At 36.2% G+C, this 12,958-nt stretch overlaps 1 long non-coding RNA gene across 2 annotated transcripts in view; it reads right to left on the bottom strand.

Moving 5' to 3' along the window:
* The window catches only part of LOC121657361, a 43,837-nt gene that overhangs the window by 16,904 nt on the left and 13,975 nt on the right, over positions 1-12,958 (bottom strand). The gene's annotated exons all lie outside the window — the stretch shown is intronic.

The following is a 12,958-nucleotide window of genomic DNA, read 5'->3' as shown; positions in this document are numbered from 1 at the left end:
TCCCCTAGAGTAGCCTGCATTTTTTCCAAATTAGACACAATTTTCTTCTTCTCTGACCAATTTCTAACTTTTCTCTTTTCTTGTCTAGTCTTTTTTTACCAGATTAAACCTTATAATATGTAAGCATCACTCACTCTGTTTCTTATTGCTTTGTCAATGAGCAAAATACATGAGACAAAAGTTAAGGTGGTTTTCTTTGGCATCCACTGCTCTCTGTTACCAATTATTTTGCCACTTAAAGCATTATTTTTTATTAACATTTTTACTATAACTCCTAGTGAAACCTGTATATGTGCTATCTGATATCTTTCTCTTGCCCAATTTCATTCCTGGAGTAGTTGGTAAAACAAGAGTTCAGGTTAGTAAAATTACTTTGGAATTTAAGAGGCATACCCATGCCAATGACTTTGCCTTAGGAATTTATATGTACTTATTATTCTCATATATAAAACCCTCAGAATTTCAAATGTAATTAACTTGTCATTATTACTGTTCTAATGTAAATGTAGGACTGTAGTACAAAAGACTGAAGTTATGACTAACAGGATATTTAGGTTTGTTTTGCCTGGACCCTAAGCATTACATCATATTAAGTCCTGGTCCTAAGTAACCCTTGCAGAAATTTAAAATATTGGAAATAAAGGAAAATATTATTTCATAAAAACTAAATAATGAAGCAATTAAAAAAGATGTTCTATAAAATGCAAGAATGAAGCTTAAACTCAATTATAGAGAATTGTTCCAATGATGTAAAATCTATGTGTTCAAATGCAGAATGAAAAGTAGTGTTAGATTTAATTTGCCCATAGGAAGACTAACTCCAAGGCTGTTTCAAAGTATTTGCTCTTTAATCACAATGTTGTTGAAAAAGGAGGCTGGGGCAATGCAAAATTACCACTCTCTGAGTTGTTCTGAGCAAGCATCAAAAGGAATTTAATAACAGTGCTTGGAAAGAGTTTGTAGATTAATAATAACCTTGAAAAGACTTGTTTCTTAAGGAATGAGAAAATGTATAAGACAGCTTTATATGGAAAGTAGGAAGACATCAGTTTTATCAAGCACAGGTCTGGATTTCACTTTCTTGTTAATGAAGGACCACTGATGACATGGTGTTTATGAGCTGAAGAGAAAATAATGTTTTACTTGACACTGTATTACAAACAGGATGTAGAAATATTCCCATAAAGGTTTTAGATGCTTAGAACATACTAAATGGTTTTCATAACAAAAGAAAAAATAGGGCGATGCTTTAAAGTTTCAAAGTTTGGATTTATTGAATTAGGGGGGTTGGTTTAGGATTTTTTTTTATTTTTTAAGAAAAAAACCCAAACCAAACAAAACAAGAAACCCACAACAGCCCAAAAAAGCCAATAAAAAACCCAAAACAGAGAAAGCCTTGGAAGGTTAAAATGGTACTGATGCCATGAAGATTTTTGCTTTTTCTTTTATACCCCTGTTATACCTTTTTACAGCTTCTGTATTCCTAGTGCTTTTTGCCTACATTCTTAGACTTGTTTGTCAAGCTGAGAGACTAAACATCTTAGAAGCTTCGTAGCTAGGGATCAGTGTGCCCCAGACCCCAAGGTCCTCTCCAGAACATATTCTGTAAACCAAGATAGAACCATCCAGGGGAAGGCTCCTTGGGGAGGGGGGGCTCGCTTGAACCTCTCATTGGGGAATCTTTGATAGATATGCTAATTAGAAAAGCCTATAATGTTATACCCAATGTTGGGGGACACACACACACACACACACGACACACACGAGAGGAGAGACACAGAGACACAGGGAAAGACTCGGCGGGGTGCATCTCGATGCATATGACCTGGACGTGTACACCTAAGGATCCTTAAGAATAAATACCAAGGTAAAATCCCTTTTCCCCTTCTAACCGTGTATGACTCTTGATTTTAAGACCAGGAAAAGGCATCAGTACCTCTGAAAACTGTTGCTCTGAAACCTTTTGTAGCCTCCTATCATGGAGTTTGATCCAAGGTGTCATGGATATTGACAAAGACCTATCCTGCATCAAAAGGGACTTCAGGAAAGTGAAGACTTTTCTTGAAAGACATTACTCAGGCAGTTAGATGTCAGTATGGAGTTATGGTTTGGTTTTATGAAGTTTGGTACATGCACCGTACATACTGGTATTGTTGAAGGCATTCCACACCTTCATGTTTAGTGGAAAAGGCTGGATTCTTCCTTGTGGAACAGCAAACTTCTGTATACTTTTTATCCAATAATCTCATGTCCTCTTTTTTCAAGAGCTATATGGAGAATTCCATTCCTAAGACAGTCTGGAAGCAGGGTGTGTCAAAATTCACCAATCCTGCAAAACCTTGTGGAGAAGAAAAAACATCCTGACAGGTGCCTGGAATCCTTTCTGGCTGCTTTGGGCTGCAAGTCTGGCACATCACTGGGAACAAGGTGACTTTGTACCCTACTTTAGAAAACAGGTAAATTAAGCCCTGCTGTTACTGCAGCAAGAATTCACAGAATGAAAACATTTCCATTTAAAAAAAAAATGTTTTCCAGCAGAACCAATCAAATGAAAATGTTTGAGCATACCTAATAATAAATAACATTGAAACATACTTTGGTAGGTTTGCTTCTGTAATAAGACGCAGTAGGGTAAGTTCAATCACCATACATAAAATCTCGAGAGTTGTAGAGATTGGTTCAGGAATTCTGTGATGAAAGATTCAGACCTGTTTTTCTGTAATTTCACTGAGTTATTCACTGTTCTTGAGAAATGATTTGCATGTTGTACTGTCATGGATTTTTAGGTGTTCACTATAGAAGCCAAACATAACGATTATTTTGTCAAAATGTGTTAGGTGCTTTTTCAAATATCCCAGAGCAATGGTCTTATCCCAAGGGTTTAAATCTGGATAATTTACAATCTCACTTATAGCTCCCAAATGAAGGTACAGAAGCTTGAATGCTTGTGAGACCAGCTCTGTCTTAAACTTTTTCAAACCTTGGACAAGTAATTCCATCTCCAGAGCATCAGTTTGGTGCTGGAAGAGTCCTCATCTATAAACCACTTTGAGGTAAAATTCAAAAAGCACTTTTTTTATGTTTCCATATAGATTGCCTCAGTGTTTTTTTTCATCATGGCCTCAAAAAAGCAGCTGTGTTTTGGTTCAATGTTTTTATAGGTGTGCAATGGGGCACTACCTCTTGCACTATGCAGTATATACAGCAAGAAGCTTTTGTCCAACAGGCAGATACAACCACTGTCACATTCTTTTTCCTCTGCCCTTCCCACCCATATGGCAAGATGGGGTCGGTTTTCTTCTCCTTTCATTTTCGAAGGAAAGGGAAGTGCTATCTGTTTTCCACACTGTTTCAACTAAAACAGTGCAATTTCAGTCCCCATGTTTTGTGCTCAAAGCCATGTGTTTCTCTTAGCATTCAGAGAGAAAAGATGTTTGAGGGAAAGATTGCACCAGGTGTGCTTAATCACATGTAGCATTTTGTTTTTCACATTTGTTTGAACAGCTATATGAGGTTGAAGAAATATTTATAACTTGTTTGAGAGGAAAGTGCTGCAGAGTAACGCTGTGGTCCTCCATTGACTGAGGACCATATTTTTTAATACATAAAACAGTGCTGCAGAGTAGGATGATATCTTCACTGTTCAGGGAATCAGGCTAAGAACATTTTTGGCTCAGTTCACATATTCTGATTTTAAAAACACACCATACAATTAGTATAGCCTCTATTGAATGGACAAACTCAGTTGAAAAGATAAGTGGAAAAATTTCACCAAGAATGTCCTGCTTTCTTAAAATTTCCACCTTTTTTTAAAAAGGTGACCTTTGAGTTAAGAAGAATCTAGAGAAACATGTCTCAAATACCGCCTGAGAATAGAGCAGCCGAAGAATATTAGGAGAAGGAGGAAAATGCTCTTACACTTTATAGCATCAGTGAGGCTATTACTGTGTCTGACAGACATATTTAAAAGCAATATATAAAATTAGAAAAGTCTACTGAGATGGTCTGAAATCTGAATAATGGACTATGAAGGGTAAGATTTAAGATCCTTCTACTGTGGAAGATTTAAGGTATCAATCCATCAAATAATCCAACAGGAGGTTAGCCTGTGACTTGATCTCATTTTCAAAGTATCTACATAGGAAAGATTTATGGATTTTAGCAGAAAAGAAAGCGTAAAGAGATCAAGAGAAGTAAGCTGGTGGAGGTGAATGCCAACTAAAAATAAAGCACTGTAATAACAGTGGAATGATTTCCATGCCACCTGAAACTCCTAAATCAATACAAGCTGTCTTTTTAAAAGATACACTGTAATTCAAACAGAAATGATGGGTTTAGTGCAAAAATACCTGTGTTGTACTGTTGCTCAGAACTTAATTTCTGCTTGTGGACTGGGAAAGTTTCAGATCATGCTTCAGAGCTCAGCCTATTGTAGTGCTTGTGGCTGAGATTTCTTTATTTTTGGTGTGAGCTAATTCAGGAGGCAAAAAGCCACAGTACTACACATTTTTGCCATGAACAGTGCAGGTTCTGAGGTCTACAAGCTGACAGTATGACACAGACACTGGGTACTTCACTTCTCGCGTGTTACCTATTAGGCATATTTTCATTCCAGAAGAAGAGACTGGTCAAACTATATGAAATTACTATAAGTATTAAGATATCTCATGGGCTTTGCTCTCCTGAACTTGAGAGAAATTTAAGAATTAGCTATCTAGTCATTCAAGGTTTTATTTCTGTATTCTGCAAAGCTGGGATAATGTAGGTGGAAAATGTAGTTGAAATGTGGAATAGCCATTCTGAATTTTGGAAAACATGATTGACGTAGGAGCAGCAGCATTGTATCCCAGGGATTTTCCCATTCCCAAACTGCTATTCATTTCCCCAGCAACGGATAGTTTCTTTTTATGCCTTAACCTTTTAAACAGCCTGAGGCTAAAGCCTGAGTGGTTTCCTCCAGGCTTCCTGGAGGCTCCCAGGCTTCCAGGATCAGTCCTTCCTTCACAATTAAAACATTTCTGATGTTAAACAACCCTTCATTGTTGTTTCAAGAATAGCTGCTGTATCACCTGTTAGAGGTTTCCTGTTTATCAGCAGAGAGCCTAGAGATCACAAAGTATCTCTCTTGAGTATTAGGAAGACTAAAATGCTACTTTCTGATGGCTTTCTTTAGCTACTGCTGCCGTGGACATTTTGCGCAAGTACAAACCATTTGGATAACTAATCTCAATAAATCAATTTTACATAGCACTTTTTTTTGAAATCTGTTTCCAGATGGTCTTTCTAAACTACTCAATTGAAAGAGACATAAAAATGTTCCAGAAGACAATATTCCATAACTAAAGCATATATTTAAAAAAAATAATTTTCTCTTTTCCTTTATAAAGTGTTTATTATCTAAAAGTTTGTGTTCCTAATCCCTTTCTTTTATTTTTTGTATTATAAGCCTTTTCTCTTTTAGCAGTTTGGACTAGAAGACAGTAAAGTTTTCCAAACATGTAAGAATTATTGAATTTCTGTTAAAATGTGTTGGTCTTAAGTCCACAGATAATTTTAATTATATGGTGGAAAGTGAAGGAATGAATAACATATATAGAGAATTAATACTGTATTTCTATTTGTCAATGGCTTGGTGTTGGTTTAGTACTCCAAATCAGTAATAAGGATGCTAAAAAATGATAAACTAAAATAGTTAATCCCCTACTCTTTTGTTCTTATTAATGAATGCTTGTTTGTAAATTGCTCTGATACATGCAATTGAAGGCACAATTATTCAAGTCAGTAGACCAAATCTTTGCATACAAACAAGGATATAGCAGAAAGGAAGGACTGACTGGTAAGTGGTCTCATGAGGCTGCTATCACAGCTGTTAATCAGGGAGCATTAGAGAGGCCTTTCCTCCAGTTAACAAAGTATAATTATCAAAACTTGGCATCCTGATTGCTGGTGAAGGAGCTAAACAAACCAGATGCGTTGACTTCTGTGGTCCCAGCCAGGGGGTTTCAATCTTATGAAAGTCATGATTTTAAGTGAGGTTAGTTTAGATTGTAGTGCACACATGAAGGTACTTAATGCAGTTCTGTTTCCCATTTCATCTTTTCTCTGTTTCTTTCAATTGGTTTTGTGTAATTATTATTTTGTCTTTCTGTCCACTAAAAAAAGAGTCTTATGCAAAGCAAGATGATAAACAGTATAAAAATAATACTTCATTTTATAATTTCGTGTGGCTGTCATACAGACAAATGTTTTTGTTTCCTGACAAGACATTAGCAAGGAACAACAAAAACTTTGCTTCCAATTTGTTCCAAGTTTAATCCACATACCTAGGACCAGATAAGAACATTTTTAGAGGACATCTATAAAGATGTTCATCTTAACTCAGTGGAGAATCAAAAGTTGTTTACTGCTTTGAAAGCTTTCCCTTGATAGCCATTTAATAAATGAGCAAAGGCAACTCCATTTCTTGTACCATTTATGTGTACAATACTTTCTCAAACAATAGGTTTTAGAAGAGAAGAAAGAAAGCAGCTACACTGTCATAAACAGTATTTTCCCCATCTATATTCTGCTGGCAGCAACAGGAATATTTTGTAGATGATCTTTACAAATATGCATGGTGGTTTAATTTTATGATGGTTCAAAACTAAGAGCAAAGCTTCATCTTAATAAATGATCTTGTTATCATTAAATAGTATGTGTTTAGGTCTTTCTTCCTTTCATTTCTAGGTTGAAATTATTTGTGCAGGTTTACCTGTCTCTGTAACCATGAGAATCCCTGATGATATCAACATGACAGTCTTTTCTGTGGTTCAATTTACTTTATGCTCCCCACAGGATACACCTAGGAGACATGAGGATTTTAAAGTCCAGTGATAACTGAACGCATTTCAGTTTATATCTATGTGGTAAATACAGATGTTTTACTTGCTGAATCAGCAAGAAGCAGAGCAAATCTGAAATGATTATCATTCAAAAATTCATTAAATATACCATGAGAGTGGTCCTTGTTTGTGACCTGCCTCAATGCAGCATACAGCAGCCCTGAACAGAAACAGAACTATTTATACTTCGAGGAAGAATGCTTGGGAATATTTAATGGGGAGAGCACAACAGTCAAAACATACTGCTAAGTGAGCGTCCTTCTCTCCTTTGCATCCTTTCCCTCCTATCCTCCTTTCATTCTCCCACTGCCTCTCACACCCCCTCACTCCCTTGCATTGGTTTGCTGTAGCTATTCAGATGCAGACCAGAGAGAAACTGTGGACATTCATGCTTTGAGGTTACTTGGAAACAAAATCTTAAATGCCCACCTGTGCATTAATCCTCACTTTTGAAACTCATGCATGATAACCTGAAAGAGCTCAGATCTCCATGAGTAGCTATCAGTAACTATTTTCTCTCTTCTTGTTTACATATCTGTTTGTGTCTATAATTCTCAGGGATTAGTGTAAACCTAGGGTAGCAAGTAGTTTTAATTAAAAATAGATTGAGTAGACCAATGAACTGTAACAGAAAATCCTTGTGAACTAAGAGCGGTAGTAAACCTGAATAAGTTTTTTCCTGTTTTAAGCAGGAGTGGATTTGCTCTTATCACTAATCTTTGCTTTTAGAGCACATGGAATGCTTCTTTATTATACTTTACTTTCTATAATTCATTCCAAAACTCAGAATGTTTTGATCACTCTCTGGAAGGCTGAATATTCGAAGCCACTTATGTCACCTCTGTCATCTGTAAAATTGTGTCTTTGTTCAGCCCTGTGAAAAGACAAGTAAGATATGGGTTTCTAAGGCTACGCATGGCTAGGTCTATTGTGCAAGCATAACAATTAAAGCATAATATATTGCTACTTATTCAAAGAATTTTACAAGGTTAGAAATTCCAGTCACAGTATATCCTTGAGTTAAAATCTAGAAATATAAAAAACATACAAGATTAACAAGATTCTCTACGTGATGGCAACAGCCACAGGTCTCTTCTCCTTTCTGTGTGTATCTGTATGCATCACATTACACAAGACAATTATGTAATAACATGATGAAAGCCTTCCAAAGTAAGTAAGAGTTATTCAACCATCTCAAGGAAAGCCGGGGTTGTTTTTCTGTTCACAAAGCTTTTATATAACCTATTTTCTTATCAGTTTCTGCTGTCTGCAGTTTCTTAAATCATGAGTTATGGATGACTAAACTCAGAAATTAAATGAGTCAATGGCAGTATGAAGATGTGGTCCCACAATTCTCCCTTACAGAATGCATAGGAACACCTTGTCCTATACTTCAGCAATGCAGTTGGGTCAAATGGTAGGTGTTTTAAAAAGAAATCACAAAATTTGTTTCGTCTGTGACAAATAATCCTATTTTAGCTTAGGGATCCTTCTTGTAAACGTAATTTCAGTCTCCAGGAAACAGTACTCAGCTGTTTTTTCCTGCAAAAGGTGTCTGTTTTCTTTTATAACAATACAGATTTTATGAATTCAGGTTTGTAAGCAGCAAGGTGTATCCCTTTCTGATTTTCACTTTTGTAACCAGGGAAGTTTGGTATTTGTCAAATGTCACTTCCATTTTTCTCAAACTAAGATAGGTGTCTGCCTTTAGCATAGGAGACCCTGTTACCAATTAGCTGCATTTTCGGCAGGGTGTCAAGTAATATAAGTTAGTGCAGCTCTTAGGTAGCAGAACTTGGTACAGGACTTTACAAGTTTTCTATTATCTCAACAGGCACTAGTTATTAGGGAGTATCAGACTGGGTAAGGTTTTTAAATCATGGATCAACAGCGTATTTATTTTAAAATGTTACACCTTGAACTTAATAACATAGTCCTCACATGCTGGTTTAGATACTATAAAACTTACTCTGCTGATTTAGGATTGTAACCATGCTTCTGGAGGGAACTGGTAGGAGAAACAAATTGACCAAATCTACTGGAAATTAATGGCTGCCCTTGCTACTAATGCTATCAGGAAATATCTGTGTTTCAGACACAGTTTTACTGCTTTCTGCTGCTCCTAAGAATCCTTACCTTACATGCATAGCATCTTTTATCTCTTTTAATAAATACACTACTTGTGGAATGCAAACTACCCTTTATCTTTTAACCCCAGAAAAACATCTAGCTTTAAAATATTCCAGAATTCCATTTGTTTCCTCAGTAATCTGTGAATTTCTGTGTTCTTGTTCTTGAAAATGCTAGCATCTTGTACCAGCCTGCTCAGGAAACCTCTAGACAAGGATAACTGAAATATTTCCTTCGGAATCAAATACATAATCAGGAAAAAAATCATATGGAGTCCTATTAAAATAGTTATTTCTTTCAGAACTCATTATTGTAAATATAGGTCTGAACATAAAAATGGCAAGCTTTTAGTTTCTCTTCTACAATTCAAACTAAGACTTTATCTTTCATTAAAATATTTACTATTAACAGTAAAATTTTTCAAACTTTTCTCTCTCTCTGGATTTGTTCAGATTGGGTCATGCTAATTTCAAAAGCCAATGACAAAGACTATGGGACATTTCTATTATAGGTTCTCTTAGAAGATGCTCCTGTCATTACACAGGGAATCCAGATGGATTACTGCTGGCCCATTAGTACACCAACACATTGTTGATACCTTTACTAATATGAAAGAAAGGGAAAAAATTTTAGACAAATACATTTGTTTATACATTTAAAATGGATTTAGGTTTTTGAAGATTTTTATTGGCCCCCAGTCAGAGTTTGAGAGCCATATTGCTATGCACTTCTAAGATATTTCAGTGAAATTAAGGAATACATCAAGACCTAGTTAATATCGAACACCTTCGTAAAGTTAGACTGCACATTTTTTAAGAAGTTACTCTCCATTGAGGTACATCTTTAAGTACTTAAGCACCTGTTAGGCATAAACTTTATTCATTCAGTAATATTTGGACTCAAAGATTAGTAGAGAATCCAAAGTTGCCTTTCGTTTTGAAACTTCTTTTCAATATATACATAAAAAAGCCCTCATTCCAGATATACTTTTGCACCATGCCTGAGAAGCTTCCTTTTGCAGCCCCAAAAAGCCCAACTAGCGATCACTGCACCATGAAGAGTTCCAAAAGCAGTGACTTTAAGGAGCTCTCACATGCACTTCTTGCAAATATATTTCTCCCTGTTTCTTTGTCAGTAGCCCCACTGACACACACCATTCCACAAAACACGTGGCAATGGAAATGATATTCAAAAGGACTAAGCAAGTGCTAAGAAGGTAAATCTTCACCAAATGTCTCTTTAAGGATTCTTCAACACAGTGCTGTGTTTAGCTGTTTGGTGGTGCGCCAGCCTCATAGCTTAACAACGTAACAGGAAAAAAAACCCTTGTGTCACTAGGATAAATGTGTTGTTTCTTCTTTATGATTTGCTTTTGGATAACTAACACAGCTCACGGTGGGAAACTGAAAGTCTGAAAGGCATACAGCCTCATTACGCTTTTCCACTGAATCACATGGACTGAAACTCCACTCTATATAAACACTAAAATACCAGAAATGCCACTGCTGAAGAAGCTTATCCATCCTGAGTTTTACAGTGTCTGTCTGAATGGTTTGTCAAAAAGATTTGCAGATAAGAGGAAAACAGAACAGTTTTGATGCCAGATTTCTCAAAACAGAAGTCAAACAGTAGGGATGTGTGTGAAATAAATCAATCCTAACTTTTCCCTATCCACTTTGGCACATTCATGTCTCTTGAGCAGATTAAGTTACGGGTTCCTCAGTTTACATGAGAGGAAAATCTAAACTTTTCCATACAGAAAGGAGTTTTTGCAGTCTGCAAATGAAGTGTATGTGACATAGTTGGTTTCTCCATCACTGTGACTTTAGAGAAGCCTGAATTTTAAGAGTACTTTTTATACTGTAGCATTCGCCAGAGGTTTCCAGTTTCCCTAATTATCGAAACCTGGAAAAGAGAGGGAAACTTTCAAGATGGCTCAGAAGCTAGTCTCAGTCTGTGAGGGGAATGTCTCCACTGTCTGAGAAGGGGAAAGCATTAGAAAGAAATAAAGGAGTAAGTTGAGGAAACTTTTGTTTTTGTCACTTGAGATTGTCTGTCTAAAAACATCAGTGTAGTCTGTGCTTGCACACAGCGGGGTATTTTGTAATTGCACTAAGCTGAAAACAGAGCTCAAAGAGTTGTCTGGAGCTCATGAAACAATAAAGTAGCCTTTGATTTGTAAAGCAAGGTAGAGGAGCTGAAATGCTATGGCTTCAGAGAACTTACAACTAGCCATGAGGTTGTGGAAAACCATAGGATAGTTTATTCAGACTTGAAGAGTGTGGAGCAGAAAAGGCAACAGCAGCATAAGTCAGGCAGCTGTTCTGGAAGGCCTGGTTCTCTGTACTGCAGCAAAGGGCACAACAATCATCATCTTCCTGACAGCTGGTGAGTGAAAGGCTTTAGGGTGAACTCAGGTAAAGACATGTGGGAAGCATCTAATCCTCTAATAAACAGACTTATTGAAAAAGTCCCATGCATAGTGACCTCATACTCAGTAGAGCAGTTTGAAGGTACAGAATTTTTGTGTGAATCTTTCTAATTTCCAAAAGAAATATCCATTAACAAACACTCTCTTCTTAATAGTCACATGCAGAAATGTTTTCTACAACTCTTTTCCTATGCACCATTAAGTGAAATATTAATAACTATAGTTAAAATTATGGTTACATATAAAGTTCATTTTCATAATGTTCACTGCTCTGGCACAAAACTAATCACTGAGATCAGGATAAAAGTGACATTAAAGGGATAAAAATTACGATGTGCCCAACTTTGGGCTGATTAGAATATTCAGCTGTCACAGCTGGAAAACTAAGGGCAAAAATTGAAGTTTTACATTTGTTATGAAAGAGCTTTTCTTCTAAGAATCTTACAAAAAAAAAAAAAAATGGGGCATTCATTGAAAGTAGCAGAACCAGAATCTAGGACACAGTAATTATTGTGCTGCAAGAGCGCTGATGTGGATGAAATGCTTTGCCTTCATGTGAGCCAGTGGTGGAAGTACAGACATAGAAACAAATGTCTGGGTAGCACCGAAACCTGAATAAACTCCAAAATCTCGCCGTGATAAATAACTTTGGAGAAATTTTGATTTTTTGCTGATGAAAGGAATTAAATTTATGCAGTTTAACATAGATGTTTCTCTCCATTTTATCTTATGCATTTTCCTTGTAGAAAGAAACATTAATGTTGGCTAAAAATTTGTGTGATTTAAAAAAAAAAATGAAAAAATTTCCATTCATCTGGAGTCCTTTCTCATCCACAGAAGCATGCAATCCAAGCCCACTAACTAACTCAGTACTAGCACTCTAGGCTGTTATAGTCTAATACTAAGATTTTTAGCACTGAATTTACCCCCTGCCCCAGTCTTAATACATGATCCTTTGAAGATACCTCTGATTTTATTATTAATAATGAAGATAGATTATGATATAGAAATATTTACAGGGTAAAACCACCATCTATGAAATCAGACACCAGTTAGCAAATGCTAGAGAGATACTGGTTTAATGTTTTTCAGGATACAACAAACTATTGTGTCAACTCCTTCAACTCCAGTGATTTCTGCACATGCTTAAAATTTTTTTAAACTGTTCTTCTAAACTTTTGATTACTTGTTCTTTTTTTATGGAACAATTTAGAGATTTATTTGTCAGCAAGTTCATCACAGATTAGCTCATCTTAACATTTTGTCTCATTAAAAGTTTTCCATGTTAGTAAGTCTGCAAACACTGATGACCTCCAACAATATGCTTGACCTCTTACGTGTTCTGTATTTTTGTTTTTGATGCTTTCCAGTTCAGCATGCATCACTGAAGTTACAAACGGAGCAGAAAGGATGTACAGCAGGGCAGATAGCTAAGTGGAATATGTAATCAAAGCAAGAGATGTGCTTTGATAGTATCTTTTGTTAGGTACTTGTGCTGGTTTTTACTGGGGTAGAG

This window comes from Corvus kubaryi, unplaced genomic scaffold, assembly GCF_017639235.1.
Source record: "Corvus kubaryi isolate FWS band 111438036 unplaced genomic scaffold, C.kubaryi_AGA036_p1.0 split1-37296, whole genome shotgun sequence".
Lineage (NCBI taxonomy): Eukaryota > Metazoa > Chordata > Aves > Passeriformes > Corvidae > Corvus > Corvus kubaryi.
The sequence above is the reverse complement of the archived record's forward strand: the minus strand, read 5'-3'. Positions and strand labels throughout refer to the sequence as shown.